General features: G+C 41.5%; 1 non-coding gene across 1 annotated transcript; it reads left to right on the top strand.

Moving 5' to 3' along the window:
- The first annotated feature begins 17,046 nt into the window (after positions 1–17,046).
- On the top strand, positions 17,047–17,121 carry Trnat-ugu (transfer RNA threonine (anticodon UGU)). The gene has a single exon. It is a non-coding gene; the product is annotated as a tRNA-Thr (tRNA).
- The last annotated feature ends 3,521 nt before the right edge of the window (positions 17,122–20,642 follow it).

The following is a 20,642-nucleotide window of genomic DNA, read 5'->3' as shown; positions in this document are numbered from 1 at the left end:
ATGACGAAAACGAGCGGATTTCTCAGGTTTTTACTAGATGTGAACACTTTTCACGTTCTCCCGTGCAACGTGGCTGCTAGATCTCCGTTCTTACTAAAACGTAAGGTCCTAGCTCATGTCGAATGCACTAAAGCCTTCTAAAAATTCACTAATCGATAACTAATACTTCAATTGTACAGTTGCTTACTGGCTATTACATCAACTTAGAAGCTTCTTCTGTGTTCTACTATGGTGCTTTTAGTGTCTCCGCATACCGCAGCACGCGACATAAGTTTGCACACGATAAATGTAACCGTTTCAGAGGGAAAACGGCCAATGTGACGATCTGGCATTACGTCGATTCGAAAGCAGATGACGAAAACGGGCGGATTTCTTAGGTTTTTACTGCACATAAAAACTTCTCACTTTCTCCCGTGCAACGTGGCTGCCAGACCTCCCTTCATGCCAAATCTTAAGGTCCTAGCTCATGTCCAAGGCACCAAAGCCGGCTAAAAATTCAATAATCGATAACTAAAACTTGAATTGTACTGCTTCTTACTGGCTATTACACCAAATTAAAAGCTTCTTCTGTGTTTTACTATGGTGCTTTTAGTGTCTCCGCAAACCGCAGCACGCTACATAGCTATGCAAACAATAAATGTAACCGTTTCAGAGAGGAAACGGCCAATGTGACGATCTGGCATTACGTGGATTCGAAAGCAGATGTGAAAACGATCGGATTTCCTTGGTTTTTAGTACATATGAACACTTTTCACATTCTCTCGTGTAACGTGGCTGCCAGACCTTGTTTAATGCCAAATCTTAAGGTAGTCGATTATTTCACTGGCACCAAAGCCGGCTAATAAATCATCTACATCTACATCTACATGACTACTCTGCAATTCACATTTAAGTGCTTTTCAGAGGGTTCATCGAACCACAATCATACTATCTCCTACTGTTCCACTCCCGAACAGCGAGCGGGAAAAACGAACAGCTAAACCTTTCTGTTCGAGCTCTGATTTCTCTTATTTTATTTTGATGATCATTCCTACCTATGTAGGTTGGGCTCAACAAAATATTTTCGCATTCGGAAGAGAAAGTTGGTGACTGAAATTTCGTAAAAAGGTCTCGCCGCGACGAAAAACGTCTATGCTGTAATGACTTCCATCCCAACTCGTGTATCATATCTGCCACACTCTCTCCCCTATAACGCGATAATACAAAACGAGCTGCCCGTTTTTGCACCCTTTCGATGTCCTCCGTCAATCCCACCTGGTAAGGATCCCACACCGCGCAGCAATATTCTAACAGAGGACGAACGAGTGTAGTGTAAACTGTCTCTTTAGTGGACTTCTTGCATCTTCTAAGTGTCCTGCCAATGAAACGCAACCTTTGGCTGGCCCTCCCGACAATATTATCTATGTGGTCCTTCCAACTGAAGTTGTTCGTAATTTTAACATCCAGGTACTTAGTTGAATTGACAGCCTTGAGAATTGTACTATTTATCGAGTAATCGAATTCCAACGGATTTCTTTTGGAACTCATGTGGATCATCTCACACTTTCCGTTATTTAGCGTCAGCTGCCACCTGACAAACCATACAGCAATCTTTTCTAAATCGCTTTGCAGCTGATACTGGTCTTCGGATGACCTTACTAGACGTTAAATTACAGCATCATCTGCGAACAGTCTAAGAGAACTGCTCAGATTGTCACCCAGGTCATTTATATAGATCAGGAACAGTAGAGGTCCCAGGACGCTTCCCTGGGGAACACCTGATATCACTTTAGTTTTACTCGATGATTTGCCATCTATTACTACGAACTGCGACCTTCCTGACAGGAAATCACGAATCCAGTCGCACAACTGACACGATACCCCATAGCTCCGCAGCTTGATTAGAAGTCGCTTCTGGGGAACGGTGTCAAAAGCTTTCCGGAAATCTAGAAATACGGAATCAACTTGAGATCCCCTGTCGATAGCGGCCATTACTTCGTGCGAATAAAGAGCTAGCTGCGTTGCACAAGAGCGATGTTTTCTGAAGCCATGCTGATTACGTGTCAATAGATCGTTCCCTTCGAGGTGATTCATAATGTTTGAATACAGTATATGCTCCAAAACCCTACTGCAAACCGACGTCAATGATATAGGTCTGTAGTTAAATGGATTACTCCTACTACCCTTCTTGAACACTGGTGCGACCTGCGCAATTTTCCAATCTGTAGGTATAGATCTATCGGTGAGCGAGCGGTTGTATATGAGTGCTAAGTAGGGAGCTATAGTATCAGCGTAATCTGAAAGGAACCTAATCGGTATACAATCTGGACCTGAAGACTTGCCCGTATCAAGCGATTTGAGTTGCTTCGCAACCCCTAAGGTATCTACTTCTAAGAAACTCATGCTAGCAGATGTTCGTGTTTCAAATTCTGGAATATTCCATTCGTCTTCCCTGGTGAAGGAATTTCGGAAAACTGCGTTCAATAACTCCGCTTTAGCAGCACGGTCGTCGATAACAGTACCATCGGCACTGCGCAGCGAAGGTATTGACGGCGTCTTGCCCCTTGTCTACTTTACATACGACCAGAATTTCTTCGGATTTTCTACCAAATTTCGAGACGATGTTTCGTTGTGGAACCTATTAAAGGCATCTCGCATCGAAGTACGTGCCAAATTTCGCGCGTCTGTAAATTTTAGCCCATCTTCGGGATTTCGCGTTCTTCTGAACTTCGCATGTTTTTTCCGTTGCCTCTGCAACAGCGTTCGGACTTTTTTTGTGTACCACGGGGGATCCGTTTCATCTCTTACCAATTTATGAGGTATGAATATCTCAATTGCTGTTGCTACTATGTCTTTGAATTTGAGCCACATCTCGTTTACATTCGCATAGTCAGTTCGGAAGGAATGGAAATTGTCTTTTAGGAAGGCTTCTAGTGGCACTTTATCCGCTTTTTTAAATAAAATTATTTTGCGTTTGTTTCTGATGGATTTGGAAGAAATGGTATTGAGCCTAGCTACAATGACCTTGTGATCACTAATCCCTGTATCAGTCATGATGCTCTCTATCAGCTCTGGATTGTTTGTGGTCAAGAGGTCAAGTGTGTTTTCGCAACCATTTACAATTCGCGTGGGTTCGTGGACTAACTGCTCGAAATAATTTTCGGAGAATGCATTTAGGACAATCTCGGAAGACGTTTTCTGCCTACCACCGGTTTTGAACAAGTATTTTTGCCAACATACCGAGGGTAGGTTGAAATCCCCACCAACTATAACCGTATGAGTTGGGTATTTATTTGTTACGAGACTCAAACTTTCTCTGAACTGTTCTGCAACTGTATCATCGGAGTCTGGGGGTCGGTAGAAGGAGCTAATTATTAACTTAATTCGGCTTTTAAGTATAACCTCCACCCACACCAATTCACACGGAGTATCTACTTCGACTTCACTACAAGATAAACCACTACTGACAGACACAAACACTCCACCACCAATTCAGCCTAATCTATCATTCCTGAACACCGTCTGAGACTTCGTAAAAATTTCTGCAGAACTTATTTCAGGCTTTAGCCAGCTTTCTGTACCTATAACGATATCAGCTTCTGTGCTTTCTATTAGCGCTTGAAGCTCAGGGACTTTTCCAGCGCAACTACAACAATTTACAACTATAATTCCGACTGTTCCTTGATCCAAGCACGTCCTGTAATTGCCAAGCACCCTTTGACATTGCAGCCCATCCCGCACTTTCCCGAGGCCTTCTAACCTAAAAAACCGCCCAGTCCACGCCACACAGCCTCCGCTACCCGTGTAGCCGCCAGCTGAGTGTAGTGAACTCCTGACCTATTCAGCGGAACCCGAAACCCCACCAGCCTATGGCGCAAGTCAATGAATCTGCAGCCAATAAGGTTGCAAAACCGTCTGAGCCTCTGATTCAGACCCTCCATCCGGCTCTGCACCAAAGGTCCGCAGTCGGTTTTCTCAACGATGCTGCAGATGGTCAGCTCTGCCTTCATCTCGTAAGAAAGACCGGCAGCCTTCACCAAATCAGATAGCCGCTGGAATCCAGAGAGAATTTCCTCAGATCCAAAGCGACACACGTCATTAGTGCCGACATGTGCCACCACCTGCAGCTGGCTGCACCCTGTGCTCTTCATGGCATCCGGAAGGACCCTTTCCACATCAGGAATGACTCCTCCCGGAATGCACACGAAGTGCACACTGGATTTCTTCCCCTCCTTAGCCGCCGTATCCCTAAGGGGCCCCATTACGCGCCTAACATTGGAGCTCCCAACTAATCGATAACTAAAACCTGAATTGTACTGTTTCCTACGGGCTAATTACATCAACCTAGAAGCTTCCTCTATGTTCTACTGTGTTGTTTTTAGTGTCTCTGCATTCCTTAGCACGCGACATAAGTTTGCAGACGATAAATGTAACCGTTTCAGAGAGAAAAGCTGCCAATGTAACGCTCTGGCAATACGTCGATTTGATAGCAAATGACGAAAACGGGCTTATTTCTTAGGTTTTTACTACATATGAACACTTTTCACATTCTCTCGTGTAACGTGGCTTTTAGGCCTCTCTTCATGCAAAATCTTAAGGTCGTCGGTAATGTCAAGGCACCAAAGCCGGATAATAAGTCAATAATCGATTACTAAAACTTAAAGTTTACTGCTTCTTACTGGCTGATTACATCAACTTATAAGCTTCTTCTGTGTTTTACTGTGTTGCTATTAGTACCTCCACATAGCGCAGCACACAACATAAGTTTTCAGACGATGAAGGTAACCACTTCACAGAGAAATTCCAAATTCTGTGTCTGTGTCTACTGCCTGCTCATATTGTTTAAAGCAGGTTGCTCTAAATGCCCAGTGGATCTGATTCCCTTGATACCCATTCTAAACAATCTCGGATTGGGAAAGACCAAGCTCTGCTTATACTTATAGTCTGGGAAGTTGACATATCTTAGACAGTAAAATATGATGGTTAAAGATGTCCACTGAGTATTCCCATATACACTGAAGTTAGCTTTGAACAACAAATTATTAATTGGCCACCTACTCTTGACTCAATAGCTACTAAGATCTTTCACTGGTGAAGGAGGTGACAACGTTGTTACGTCCATTAGAGGCTTCTGTACTTTGCTGAGAATGATGTGATATAATTGTGCCTTGTGATTTTCTGTGGAGTTCCAGAGTAAGTTCTACACTGGTGCAGGACATCCATTATTGCTGTTCTCATTCGAGGCAATCCTGGATTCTAAATCTCAAGCACCAGAGGATTAGAAACAGCAATGCAACCTCTGTCTTCCTGGCTGTCCACTATTTCAAAGTGCTGTGGTTGACAGTCTCTTCTCATTGTGCAGTGCTTGTAGATTATTGTAAATGGATAAACTGCAATATTTAGAACATCTCATTCTAAACTTTCTAAAGAACGAGACTTTTCTGTCACGACCACTTTTTGTGTGAGGTGATAAATACCAGGAATTTGGTTGTATTTTGAGAACCTAATGGTGACATACATTAGTGTCTGTGTAAATTAATGGAACTGGATTTTTCCTGAGGTCGGCAGTTTTCCGAAGGTCGGCGTTTTCCCTCGAGGTCTGCGTTTTTCCCCGAGGTCGGCGTTTTTTCCCTAGGTCTGCGTTTTTGCACTGAGGTCGGATCGGCGATTTTTTCCCCGAGGTCTAGAAATCTATCGGTATATTGAAAAGTATTTTGATGTATATCGAACTATACTGATATGTCAAGTCAACTTGAAACATATATCCGACCACTAGATATCGGTATTTATCGAGATAGCGATATATTTCGATATACCTATTTATTTCGAGAATCGTTTTCTTAGGGGTACAGATTTTTTTCAAGATGTCCATTCTTTCCCATTATCGATTCATTTCGATATATCGACTTATGTCGAAGCACTCATTATATCGAGATGTCGATTTATTTCGAGATATCTATCTATATTGAGGCATCCATTTATTTCGAGGTATCAATTGATTTCGAAGTATCCGTTTATGTCGAGATATCGATTTAGTTTGATATACCGAAACAAATCGGGTTGTCTGTTTATTTCGAGCTATCGATATATTTCCATGTATCGGTGTACTTCAGATATCTATTCCTTTCGAGATATCGATATATTTCAAGAAACCTCTATATCTCAAGTAATCCATAAATTTCTAGATATTGTATTTTTAGAGATATCTTTATATTACTAGGTACCAATATATTTTAAGATATCGATATATTTCTATACCTCGATTTATCTCGAGAGGTCTGTGAGATTCGAGATATCGATCTATATGGTAAGCTGAAATGCGTCTAGATGTCGATATATTTCGGGATATCTAATCATTTCGATGTAGCTGTCTTTTGGAGGTGTCGATTTATTTCGAAGTTTCGATTTTTTTCATGGTGTCGATTTATTTCGAGGTTGCGATTTATTTCGGGTTGGCGATTTATTTCTGGGTGTGGATTTATTTCGAGGTGTCGATATATTTCGAGGTGACGATATATTTCGACGTTACTTGTCGACTGCATCAGCTTAGAACCTATTTCGTACAGAGTGGTGCGACTGCATACCTCAGAAGGCGACATTGATATCCAGACGATGAATGTAAACGTTTCCGAGAGAAAAGCGTCCAATGTGACGAATTGGCACTACGTCATTATGAAAACAAATGACGGAAACGTGAGGTTTCTGCCACTCAAAGTGCTGCCAACTTTCACCCCACCCCCTCCTCACTCTCCCCAGTCGTGGCGATCAGCTGGTGTGATAGAAATGGACACAGGAAAGTAATAACGTTCCATGATATCCCATTCTAGGGACGTTCAAGGGTAAATGTTCCAGACGGTTTATTTGCATTAAGACACGCATACTGGACATCTACAATGTCATATCTGCCAGATCGTTTCTATTGTCAGCAGTGGAAAACAAAACAGCGTACTGAAAAAGCCATAGTGAGACGCGGTTTTTGGTAGACGAAATAATAGGAATACTCGAGGCACTGATAATGATGATCTAATGAGAATTCTGGTATTGTTTTGAAAGATGCATTTAAGTATGCATTGAACGTAGCTCCAAATTATTTTGAGAATTATAATTGCGGTATGATGGATCTACATTGGAGATTTGGTAATGCAAAACATTTCGATCTGAGAATACTTTACGTGATAGAACGGCATTGACCTTGTGTGTCATTAGGGTAAAGTTAATTTGCCGCCATTAACATAAAATTTATCCGCCATTAACATAAAATCTATTTTTCAGCGCACTTCAATAAGGACTCACTTCAGATGATTGGACAACTAAAGAGAACTCAAACCGTTATTTTAATAGTATTCGTAGGTCCAATGCAGCATTTACCGTGGACAGTCCCTGAGTGAAGACTGTCAGTTTTATGTAGGGAGCACTCCTTTAAGAAAGCACTCCGTGTTCAGGCCACAAGTGGCCAATCAGGACCATCCGACCGCCACGTCATTCTCACTGAGGGTGGAGGAGGAGCTGGCTCTCCCACTCGTTGTGGTAGTTTCCTTTGACTGGAGCCGCTACTTTTCGGTCGAGTAGTTCCTCAATTGGCATCGCAAGGCTGAGTGCAACCCGAAAAATGGAAACAGCGCATAGCGGCCCGGATGGTCACCCATCCAAGTGCCGACCACGCCCGAAAGTGCTAAACTTCAGTGATCTGACGGGAACCGGTGCATCCACTGCGGCAAGGCCGTTGCCCCTACCACTTTTACATGATATTTTTGATCGTAGATCAGGTCTGATGGCTGGAAAGAATGGACGTTTACCATGTTATGCACATTTATATTTTCACTACGTCGACACAGCTGGTCCAATTTCGACCAGCGGTGATGGTAGCCATAATGATCGAGCCAAGCATCCTGTGTACATTGGTTGCACCCAAGTGTGTGGGGATCACAGCATTCGTGACATTTAAATTTGTTACTTCTTTGCTACAATATTCGCAATAAATTTTGCAGACAGTATCCGCATATGACGCTGAATGCACCTACAAAATTATATCATTGTACGACACATGTTTCAGGAGATACGTCATAAAAACTCAGGACAAGGCCAGACGCTGCATAGTACGGACGTGGACGCACAGCTGTAAATAAATGCCTGGTCAACACCAAGCTTTTCCGCTAGTCATCTATAAAGATAAAAAATCCCCAATATTGTCCACCAGCATATTTTTGAAAAACCTTTATTTTGCCATCAATTTTTTTTTCCTGTAAAAATCGTAAAAGCCGCATCATTGTGTTTTTAAAAATCGTTTCCTATTGTCATCTCTTTTTATGTATTTTAAACCATTTATCGCTTGTGTAACCTGTGGCTACAAGTCCATTCCCTTTATGGGGTAATCGAAATAATGAACAACGGAAAAAAGTGTGGGTCAATTTCTTCCTCATTTTTCGGAACTTTTGATAATAGTAAATCGTTGGCTCTTTGAGGGCGTGGTAGGTACATACAAGAGAATAGTGTAAGATTAGAATTTGGGTTAGATACAGTGCCAGGAGGTTCTGTTTGTATCTGGCTAGCTTCAAAGTACTTCACCATCTACTAAGTGATGCGTTTCATTGTGAATGGTGTGGTCTGTGCTAGGTCTACCCTTTACTCCACAATGCTGTTCCTTCGATGCTATTAAAACCAGGATGTTATCAAAATATATGCACAGTGGCAGACTGGAGTCTGCAGAAATATTTCCAGTGGTGGGGAGGGGGGAAGGCGCGTCGGGGCTGGAGTGCATGATTCTGAGACTGGCACTCTGTGTACAAATCAGCTGGTCAGTTACGAGGTGCATCAAGCTACAAGACCCTAACTCTATAAGCGCTACAACTGGTCAAAGCTAAGGTTTAGCAGTATTGTGGAGAATTCTTATCTGGAAGAGTATGAGTATACTGTAACGAATAAAAACTCTTTACTCCAGATTCCAAGGATGGTTAGGGGCGACGGGTGAAAGTGCCCTTTTGCCTATCCTCCCCTCCCCACCTCCTCCCCTCCCCCTCCCCTTCCCCCTCGCGGACGCCAATGGCTGGCCCGTTCATTTTGAGAACATCAGAGTTGCAGTAACCTTTCTGAGAAACTGTTCTAGATGTCCTTGCGCGTCAATCTTACCACTCACAACAGCAGTGGGAATGTCGGTTATCGCTCAAACAACTGGTTTTCGGCTCTTATCAGTTTCCCAGCCTCACTTTAACCTAATTGTTAAAGCCCGTCACAATACCAGTTCTTGTAATAACCGATTTTCAGTATTTTATTTACATTATTTCCTCTTGTAAACGTAGAAATCAAACAAAGATAAAAATTTTTACTTTCTCAGTTTCTTGATAAATGGAATCAAAACGTCAAATACATTTATGATGACCTGCAGCCGTCCAGAACGAAATTAGAATTATATTAATACCGTCAGCTGCTCACGGGTGTCGATATATATCAACGGGGACAGGTGACAATGTGTGCCTGTCTGGGACTCGAACCCGGGATCTCCTGCTTACATGGCAGGCTCTCTGCCCATCTGAGCCACCGAGGGCACAGACGATAGTGTGACTGCAGGTACTATCTCGCGCACGCTTCCCGCGAGACTCACATTCTCACCTTCCATGTCCACGCACTACATTCGTAGTGTCCCACACCAACACATTCATTACTCGTGGAACACATTCTTACCAAGTCCCGTAACAGTTCGGGGAATACTTGTGCATCTTCACAGAAGAAGGTCATGGCTGGTGTTGCCAGAACCATATACTTATATGGATATGGACATGTCTTCCACGAGGAATGAGTGTGTTGGAGTGGGACTCTACGACTGTAGTGTATGGACATTCAAGGTAAGAATGTGAGTCTCGCAGGAGGCGTGCGCGAGATAGTCCCTGCAGTCGAACCATACACTGTGCCCTCGGTGGCCTAGATGCATAGAGCGTCTGTCATTTTAGAAAGAGATCCCGGGTTCGAGTCCCAGTCGTGGCACACATTTTCACTTGTCCACGTTGATATTTATCAACGCCCGTGAGCAACTGACGGTATTAATATAATTCTAATTTCTTTAAATTAAATAGTCCAATAAAACTTTGTCCGCTGTTCGCTGTTTCTCTCAAAATATAGCGAGTACTTCTATACCACAGAAAACTGCCAGTATTATCCTACTGATTTTAGTTTTTAGAACTCTGCTCAAAAATTATATTTAAATCGGTTATCACAGCACTATGCGGGCATTACGTATAATCCAGCGATAAAGAGTGAAAACTGCGGCAGGAGAACTCTCTTTTTCGTTTTAATTTCTCTGTTAACGGCTAAAAGCAAATAACGTAGACACAGGCAGCAGATCAGGCACTTTCTATTTTTATCCCGAACTATGAATGATTTGTAAAATTTTAACTTTTTTCCTTGTATGATGTCGCAAGTCGACCAAATCGACCATTGTGCTTCACTCGTACTGCATATCGTAAAATACTTCCAGGCTTCCAGATGGTGCCATTCTGTGTTACAACTGACGTTCGACAACAGCGAGAAACTGCGTCCATTCTCGCGCACTGCTTGTATAATAGGCACAGTATTGTCTCGGCAATGTTGGACCAATTCACTTGTTGCTCGTTTCTATCAGCAGTGTTATTAAAGTGACATACATCACTTTTCCCATTTTTTCTGTAATAACGCAGTATTTAAGAGCTATGGAAATCTTACGAATAAAAATTACTCGTCTTTTTTAAAAAAGGTTTATTTGAAAACTAAAAATTTTACTACGACAACTGTGGCTAATTGGTATATCTGTTTTTACGTGGTTATCAGGAAAATATAAAAAGATACTTGTTATAACCGAGAGCAAACAAATACCGAAAGACATCGGTTATTCAGAACTAAAATACCCATGTCGTTTTAACTGATCGGTTTTTCTATCTCTAAACTGCAGTGTCGCCACAGAAAAGTGTGTCGTTCCATCAATGTACATAGCAACGTTGAGATATGTATGTGTTTATGCGCAATATCGGCAAATGGAAACACGAAGAGGTAATAAGCACATGAGCGATAGAATTTATTTCACAGTCAGAAAAGTCGAGTGACAGACAAGACTGAATCACTGTAATAGAAATTATATGGAAAGCTGTGTAAAGGAAAATTTCCAGTTCTTTCGTGGATTCCAAAATTGAAGCAAATTCCGGGACATCAAGGTGACATAGTCTTATACGGATAGTATTCCATGACTAACGTAATTGGCCCACATACTGTACTGGTATACTGATAATATTACACTACTAAGGTAATTTACCTGAAATAATTTACAAACATGTTACTATAACATTCGCTACTACTCATTACGCTAATTGACCTTCAGCCATTAAGCGCAAGCGCAGATCTCAGTTATGATACGTGCGCCATCCAAAAATTTATCAAGGTGGTAACTCAACACAACTACAAACGATCATTGTGTGCAAAATAAATAGAACACCTCATAAGAAGAACATGACGGGTTTGAATCATTCCCACCACAAAGGATGAAAAAATCAGGCTTGCACATAAGACCACTTGATAACTAACCAGAAATTCAGATTAGTTGTAGCTTCGGTGACAATCGCCTTTTTTACATTTTCCCCGTAAACTAGATAATTATGAAACGTAACAACTACTCTAAAATATCTGCAGCAACGGACTTGCCGCGGAGGTTGCATCGGTTCACGTGAGATCACCGAAGTTAAGTGCGTTGTCGGGCGTTGAAGGCACTTGGATGGGTGATCATCCAGGCCGCCTCATGATGCCAATCGAGGAGCTACTCGACCCAATAGTAGCGGCTCCGGTCAAAGAAAACCATCATAACGACCGGGAGAACAGTGTGCTGATCCCCGCCCCTCCTGTTCACATCCTCCACGGATGATGACACGGCGGTCGGATGGTGCTGTCCCAGTAGGTCACTCGTGGCCTGAAGACGGAGTACTTATAAAGCAACTACTCTCCAGTGGATGGTCGAACTACTGAGACCTTGATGCCTGGCATCAATAACAGATGGCAGCACAAGAGGTTGGCTTACGCCTACTGCCGAATTTTGCGATCTGTCGTAAGCCTGCGTAAGCACGTGGGGCCTTCCGTCTTAAGTGCAAGCATATCCATTGCGTTTTCTGCCGCGCGACTCGAGTGGAATGTTTCATTATTTCTGAAATATTATAGAAATGTTTTTCGTTGTATATCCTCACCATCGGTACTGAATTTACTGTAAAATTACTTGCTCACTTTTCGGAACTTCCGTTCATAGTAAATCGATACTATTTGAAGCCGTGGTAGACACGAGTCTAGTGTGCTTCACCTTCAGCACCTTCTGTGTCAGTCTCGGTTCCTATGTCCCTGATTTCACAACGAACAGTTCGTTGTCTACTGAGTATACTGTCTGTTGCACGACACTATCCCTCCCACGCTGCTAAATGTAGGTCGTCGGCAAAATATGACTGCAGTGGAACAAGGGCGTCTGCAGAAATTTCCCCAGGAGGTGATGGTGGCATTGTTAGTGGTGTGTGTGTGTGTGTGTGTGTGTGTGTGCGTGTGTGTGTGTGTGTGTGTGGAGGCCATTACTATGAAATTCACACAGTCCAGACCGCCAAGGAAAATAAACCTTGAGATTTGGAAAGGTTGTTGATCTTATACCGCTTATACTGCATATTTCGAAATTCCACCTCTAAGGGGGATACACAGGAAATGAAAGGATTTTTGAAACATGTAGCTATTAAGGTAATTTTGAAGCTAGGCAGACGAAAATTTGTATCTGGTTTCTAGGTCAGAAATAAAGAAATATGTGTTCCAGTATTATTGGGAATTTAACCTCTATGAGGTGAAATAGTAGGTGAACATTTTATCTTGAGATAAAAAATTATGGAAGGACTATGGAAGTATTTTTAAGGCTATATCTACGAAAATTGGTATTTGACTTCAAGGTTACAAATAAGAAAATACGTATTTTCGTGTTTTTGGAAGTTCAACCCCTAAGGGGATGAAATAGAGTGAGCTGGTGCGTTTCTGGCGCCAGTTTCCGTCGATCGATGTTTCGATCTTTGAGTCGCGGTCCAGAGGACACTGCTCGCTAACCGACTGTAGTAGTTCTCTGTGCGGCCCAACATCGGGCTTACCGCGCTTACACTGGACACAGTTGCCAACAAATCGCATGCCATCGCCATATAGGGTGGGCCAAAACATGTGTTCCCGAACTCCGTTCAAGGTCTTGTAGAACCCCAAATGATCCCCTACCGCCGAATCGTGGAAATATCTGAGTGCCATGCTAACTCGTTCCTGTGGAAGACAGACCTTCCCTTCACCACGGTTGTCTTCCCCTTTACACAAGACACCCCCCCCCCACCCCACCCCCCGAAGACCTCGCCATCCGCCAACTGCTGCCGAATCGGTCCCCACCCGGGGTCCTCGGCCTGTTTGCTGGCTAAGTCGCAGAAGAAGCCGGGTGTCTCGGAGAGAAGGAAATTGACCCCCAGATCCGGCTCCACGTGGCCCTTGCCTTCCCCAGACTGCCGCGAACATACGGATAAGAGCGTCGCCAATTCATTGTCTCTGCCACTAATATGGCGAACCTGGAGATAAGTCTCGTCATCTTAACTTCGGTATGATTTTTAGCGATCTTATTAATCAAAGTTTAAGGGCTGGCACTGGCCAAGTAACTCACGGAGGCTCATTGGTTTCAGTCCAGTTGTATTGCTCACCTGTTCTCCAGATAGGGTTGTGTAGTTTATGTCTCAGAAAATTGTCTGCTCTTGATGTGTGTTGTGTTAGAGATAACTGGCAGCGGTCGACGCTAACATACTGGGAGCAGAGCACCACGGCGGCAGAGAGATATTTGAGGCCATATCCTCTCCTTTACATCTTGGGTTATGTTGTCACTTTTGCGTGATTCCATCTTTCCGGTGCTGAACTATAGCATCCAAAGTTCAATTGCATTGCCATGTTGAGTATATTTCTATGTCATTCTCTGCCTCGTGGATCTCTTGTATTGATTTGAATCCTTGGTCTACTCGCGTCTATCGCCAATTCACACGAAATATTGAAGCAACCTTATTTTAAGGGTATTGTCATATAGTCATGTTCTAGTTGTAATCATTCTAAGAATATTGTTGATTAATCAACTGAGTAAGTAAATTTGAAGGTCCGTTTAGTCAAAATTAAAGGACCCCCTTAATTGTTTTAGTCATTTTTATACAGTTTTGTTTAGGAAAGTTGGCAAGCCGAACGTTAAATATCTGTATTCTTACGCTTAATCTGTTTCTCCCCTGATTGCAAGTAGTGAGAGTTCTGCTATGAATTTTATGGACATTTGTGCTATTTAAGTAAAGCTTTACCTAAGTATATATACCTAGTCATATTCAAATTTCAAGTTTTACGGGTCTCGTTCCACTTAACGAAATTTATTTATTATTTGTCCAACTGATCTGGCCTTGTGATTTTATAATGCTTTTGATTGTAATAAAATATGTAGCAACTACAACGGATTACTATTGTGATTTTGGTGTGTCACTACCATACCCCATATCACAGAGGATGAAATGTTTCATGAAATATATGAAAACCTGTTTTTGATACATTCAACGATTAAGAGGGTGGAATATAGGATGTAATGTTTTATGAAAGTATTTCAGTGCGAAAGAGTTTTTAAAGCGAAATCTATGAATATTGTGTTATAGAAAACTACGTGTTTCACTGTTTTTGGAACTACAACCTCCAAGAAGGTGCAATAGGGGCACAGGTTTCACTGACCCATAGCCTTCCAGCCCAACCTGCAAAGTATACGGACTTGAAATTTGATGAAGGTGTAAATCTTACGCTGAAAGCATCATTTAAGAAGAGATTGTTCGAAATTTCACTCCTATGGGGGTGAAACATGGGTTGAAAGTCTTTTTTTTTTTTTAATATGTCCCTATGTCCCTATTGAAGCTATAACTACAAAACTACGAAAATTGACATTTGGTGTCTCAGTCAGATACAAAAAAGAAACAGGTTTTTAGCATTTTCCGAAATTCTTCCATTGGGGGATAAAATAATTAGTGAAGGTTTTTTGAAAATAAATCATTATTAAAGAACTACTGAAGCATTTTTATAGCTACATCTATGAAAATAGGTATTTGACATCTCGGTTGGATGTAAAAAAAAATGTGTTTCGTTGCTTTTGGAAATTTAACTCACTAATAGAGTGAAATAGGGGATGTAATGTTTTATGAAATATTTCACTATGAAAGCATTTTTAGAATTAAATGGATGAAGATTTGAATTTGGCTCCTCGGCTCTAAATAGAAGAATACGTGTTTAATTGTTTTTGAAAACCCAACCCCTAAAGGGTGTGAGATGTTTCAGAAAATGGTTCATTATGAAAGGATTGCTAAATATATCTGACAATTCGTATTCGGCTAATATGTTACAATTTTTAAAAACTACGTGTTTTTCTGGTTTTGGAACTTCGAGCATAAGGGGATGAAAATTTTAATGAAATATTTATTGCGTTATATTAAAATATTTTAAATCTGCATCTATGAAAACCGGTATTTCACTTCTCAATTAGATATAAAGAAATATGCGTTAGGGAATGAAAGACTGTACGGAGATATCACCACAAGAATACAAACGGCTTGATTAACAAAAACCTTGGACTCCAGCTGTCAGCATTGCTTTTTGATCATTCAGTAAAAGACCATGCTTCAACGGCGCTAAGTTTAGAAAGTTTAGAAAGTGTTGCAGTTTATAAAAGACATAAAAAAACGATTAAAGAAAAAAATTCTTTGCAGACCATGAACGGTCTACGCAAGTAAAGAAGCGGATGATAAGCTAGCTCTTTATGCAAATGAGTTGGTCAGTTTAAGTTCCGAGACATGTCATGCAGCAGGAACGGAATCCTATAGTTGCTACGATTGGCTAAAGGAAAAGTTTTGCAGAATCACTCGAAATCACTTCTGCAAGTGGCTAAGAATCTCGTAATGAATAAAAATTCTGTACTGAGAATTCCAAGGTGGGAGATGCAAGATTCCTCCCCCCCCCCTTCCCCCTCCTCACAATGCTATCCTTCTTTACCTACAGCAAAAAATAAATAAATAAATTAATAAATAAAACTAGAAAAATTTCTACTGTGAAACTATTTGCATACAAGAGAACGGCCCTTGAAATTTAACTCTTCAAAGTTTTAAGCCCTGCTCATTCCGGATATTGATTAGAAAGTGTTAATCCACATGTGAAACCTGAGTATATAATCCCTGTGACATTTGATGAACGGTGTTCCATAAGGACAGGTTCTCATTCAAAACGTTCGAAAATTCAATTTCTTTGTAGTTGCATTTTTAAAAGGTGTACTTGTCTAGACTCTTGGAACAGAAAGTTTTTTTTTTAATCCGTGCTTTACAAAAGTTTCTACAGTCCATTGTTTGAAGCAGTGTCACGGCTGCCATGAGCCGCGCGGGGTACCCGCCATGTGTCCAACGCCTTGTCACGGTTCGCGCGGCTCCCCCTGTTGGAGGTTCGAGTCCTCCCTCGGGCATGGTTGTGTGTGTGTTGTCCTTAGCATAAGTTACTGTAAGTAGTGTGTAAACATAGGGACTGATGGTTCAAATGGCTCTGAGCACTTTGGGACTTAACATCTGAGGTCATCAGTTTCCTAGAACTTAGAACGACTTAAACCTAACTAAATTAAGGACATCACACACACCCATGCTCGAGGCAGGATTTGAACCTGCGACCGTAGCGGTCGCGTGGCTCCCGACTGAAGCGCCTACAACCGCTCGGCCACATCGGCCGGTCTATCATGTATTCTAGAAGAGTTGCAAGGTCGTCAGTGGCGCCTGTTCCTTCGAGAGCAGTTACTATCTTCATATCTATGGTTAAACGTTACCCAGCCATTGACCTTCGTCTGTGCGAATGCGCACAGGTTGCCGGAACTCTTACGGGAATCGTCACCTTAGTGTGAGCCAGTAATGAGTGGATGGACAAATACCTATTAAGTACATTACGTATGCGGATTGTGGACGGTTGGGGATGTGAGTCTCACGGGAAGCGTGCGAGGGATAAATTCCTGCAGTCGTGCTGTTCATGTGTGCCCTCGATGGCTCAGATGGATTGAGCGTCTGCCTTGTAAGCAGGAGATTCTGGGTTCGAGTCCCAGTAGGGGCACACTTTTCAGCTGTCCCCATCGAAGTATATCAACAACACCTGTCGGCAGCTGAGGGTTTCAATTAATTATCAGTTGTGAAGGTGATTCGATGAACCCTTTGCCAGGCACTTAAATGTGTTTTGCAGGGTATCCATATAGATGTAGATGATAACTCGTCCCGTGTCGCACGTGCTCAAAATGATTCATACTGCAGAATGCATGCAAACATACTCACCGAAAATACGGACGAATATCAAGTGCAGGCTGCCGAGTGCTGCATATCCAGCTTTGACAGATCGGCTTTTCCTGCCAAGAAGAACAGGAAGTTGCTGTCTAGGAACAATCAGAGGTAGAGGAAGGGTTGATAAATACTCCTTGACTTGCAGACTAAACGTAAATAACGAAAATACATTTTTGGTAAAAATTGGTCAAAACATAATCGGTTGCCCTCCGTATTGGATTAGCTGTTTTGAATATTGAAAATCTGACTTCAGATTCGTTTTCAGCGACATTAAAAATATGTATGTAACACTCAGTTCATGCAAATCGAAGTAATAATATAACTAAATGTTTTCCCTAAACTTTGAACACATTTTTTTCGGGTAACTATTTTCTCAGAACGGCATGCAGCATAAATTAAAAGTGGTTCGTTCTCTTAACATCTACCTCTGACCCCTAAAAGTAAACACTTTGCTTAGGAACTTATAGCTATAATATGACATTTGTTAATATTAACTAATTTTTGTGTAGGCATAAGGAGTGAAACAAACCCTCAAAAATCGAACTCAAAGTTCGAATTAGCACTGTATCGTTAAATTTAAGGTTGTTTCATTGCGGTTAGGTATACGCTCCCATAAATTTTATGTTTTATCGACTGATGTTATCCATTTTCAATTTCAGAGGAATAATGTAGTATCAACTGATGTTACCCATTTTTGAATTCAGGTAACATATGAGGTGCCACACTGCACGCGCTCTGCGTACTCCAGTCTCGCAGGCCCTTGATCAAATCATAATTACGGGAGCCATTTTTTATTGAAAATCTAAAATTAAGCTCATAGTATTATCACTCGTAATTCCCAAACAGATCTTTCGAATGTATTTTCATTGTCTCAAAAAGAATTTCAAATGTACCCTTTTTTGCTCATTTGTATGAGAACCTGGTCGTAACGCCGGAATATAGTCACGAGATTTTTTTTCAGAGACGCTGTACGTTCGCGAGAAGACTTTCGTTCTGCGCGTGTCGAAGGACATTCCTCAGATATTACTGTGTGTGTGCTACTCAGTCGTGCCATTTAAGTGTACATCTTTGCATAGTTTTCCTTTCACGATGTAAACAGTGTTCCGCTCAGTTGCTAACTGGCCAGTGAGTGGTTCCGAAGGTATCGCATGTGCGGTGCGTTCGGTCTGCTAGGACAACAGCAGACTAGCGTGGTGCGATGGCAGAAGCAGACACTGAGGGAGCTAGCTGCTGGTACGCCAGCGAACAATTTATGCCAAGTAAGACGAAGAGGACTATTCTAAAATTACGAGCCGTCTCAAAAGTGTTTACCATTGGTAAATCTTGCTGTTGAGTCTGACAAAACTGGCAGTTTTGCCTAGAGATACATTAGAGAGAGCTACAGGAAATCCCCCCACCCCCCTCAATGAATTTTTGGTTGTGATGACAGGCCGATTGGTAGTGTAGCCCGAGATCTAAGTTAGGTTGGAAGGTGGTAATTTGATTGAGAGTTGTTTACGCCAACGATTATGAATGCCGACTAAACGTTGTGCGAGCAGATTGCCCTGTAGCGTAGCCTAGCGTTTCCGTCCGCGCCACATTTAACACACTTTCTCTAACTGTGTACAAAAGTCTCACAACAGCCACGATAACTACGTTTCTGGTGGGGGGAGGGTAGAGTCCACTATGTAACTTTCACTGCAAATTTTAGTAACCGCATAAACTAACCGAAATAGAAGCGTAATTTTAACTATATTTCCTTTTGTGGGAAAATAATGGTTCTCCTCTTTCGGCAGCAACTGTAATATGTAGGCGACTTATTAGTTTTTTTTAACTCTGAATCATGATCTCAATAGACGCAGTGCTTTTTTTACGTTACTTGATTTGTGGTCTATAGTAAACAATGCAACGAATTGGTAAATTCTTTGAAGTTTGACGTGTGTTACATAGACGACGTCTGCAATGTTCGTAAGGCCAAGTTTGCATATATTAGGTGTCTGTTTTTTTGGCCATGTACTGTATAATTAAAGGGAGGAGGATTATGTTCAAGGAGCAGTGCATTAGCAGTCTATGGAGAAATTGAGAATTTGGATCTAAAGAACGGCATGCTCGGGCAGTTCGTGCTATTCTGTTGACCACTGTGTAATTCGGACACAGTGATCATTGCCTCTCCCTCGTAACCAGGGGACTCGGGTGCTAATCCTGGTCTGGCACAAATTTTCAACAGTGCCCATTGACTAAAGTCTGTGCCCATTGTCAGCTAATGTCATTGTTTCGGTGTTAAATTGTATTTTGTTCACGATACGTAGTTTGGCTTTTTCATGGATAACAGCTTTGAAAAGCGTACAGGTTATATTGATATTTGCTCGTCGTTAGTCCAAGGCAACTATAGCGATTTATAAACACAGTTGTAGTTCGTATTAAGCCTACATACGTAATTGTGTCCTGTGTTTCTTTACCAAGAACTACTTCGTAAGTAATTCCCCTGTAGTGGTATTTTGTTTTAGTATTTTGTTTAAATATTTATAGACTGCAGGCTTGGATGAAATATGAAACACATGTCCGAAGTTCCTGTTGATACTGCGGATACTGTTTCATCCGTACTAGGGGTCAAAACATTTCATCTAATACAGAAGGACACAATTTGTCTCGAGATTTAGCAATTTTTCGTAATAGAGGCCTTGCTTCGATATATTTTTCTCTAATTCTTGTTTGGATTTAATCTTAAAACACACTAACTCTTCCACCACTTATTCGATATGTGGTTTTATCCATTTCGTAGCCTAGAGTTCCTAAACGGTCGATAATATTAATGATTTCCTTTCTCAATTATATTTTCTGTAAATCTCCTGTTTATGGTTATTGCTAACATGTTTCACGTTCTCACTTTTATTATTTTTATTTTTCTAGTTTTGTGCCTTGTAGCCAAATTTTCTTTGAATCTGGTTTTTAATTCTGAAATAGTAACAGTTGAAGGTCAAGAGAAGATTGCGGTCTATTTGAGGAGAGTGGCTTGGAGATTTTTTATAACAGACGTATACAGGTCATGGGGATCCTTACCTATATACATTTACTTCGAGTGTGATGTAGCCCATTCTCTTGTCATGATCTCGGCTGTATCGTAGCACATTGTCTCGGTTAGGTTGGAGATTTCTGTTGAGAGTTGCCGAAGTCAACGAAAGTGATTACAAAGTAAAGACTGTGCTAACAGAACGATCTGTAGCGTAGTCCAACACGTTCTTTCTGTCCTTTTAAAGCCTCTTTTAATTAAAAATAACTAAAGCTGCAAGATACAATCACAAAAACTGTATTACGTAATAG

The sequence above is a fragment of the Schistocerca gregaria genome, unplaced genomic scaffold (assembly GCF_023897955.1).
Source record: "Schistocerca gregaria isolate iqSchGreg1 unplaced genomic scaffold, iqSchGreg1.2 ptg000711l, whole genome shotgun sequence".
In the NCBI taxonomy this organism is placed as follows: Eukaryota; Metazoa; Arthropoda; class Insecta; order Orthoptera; family Acrididae; genus Schistocerca; species Schistocerca gregaria.
The sequence above is the reverse complement of the archived record's forward strand: the minus strand, read 5'-3'. Positions and strand labels throughout refer to the sequence as shown.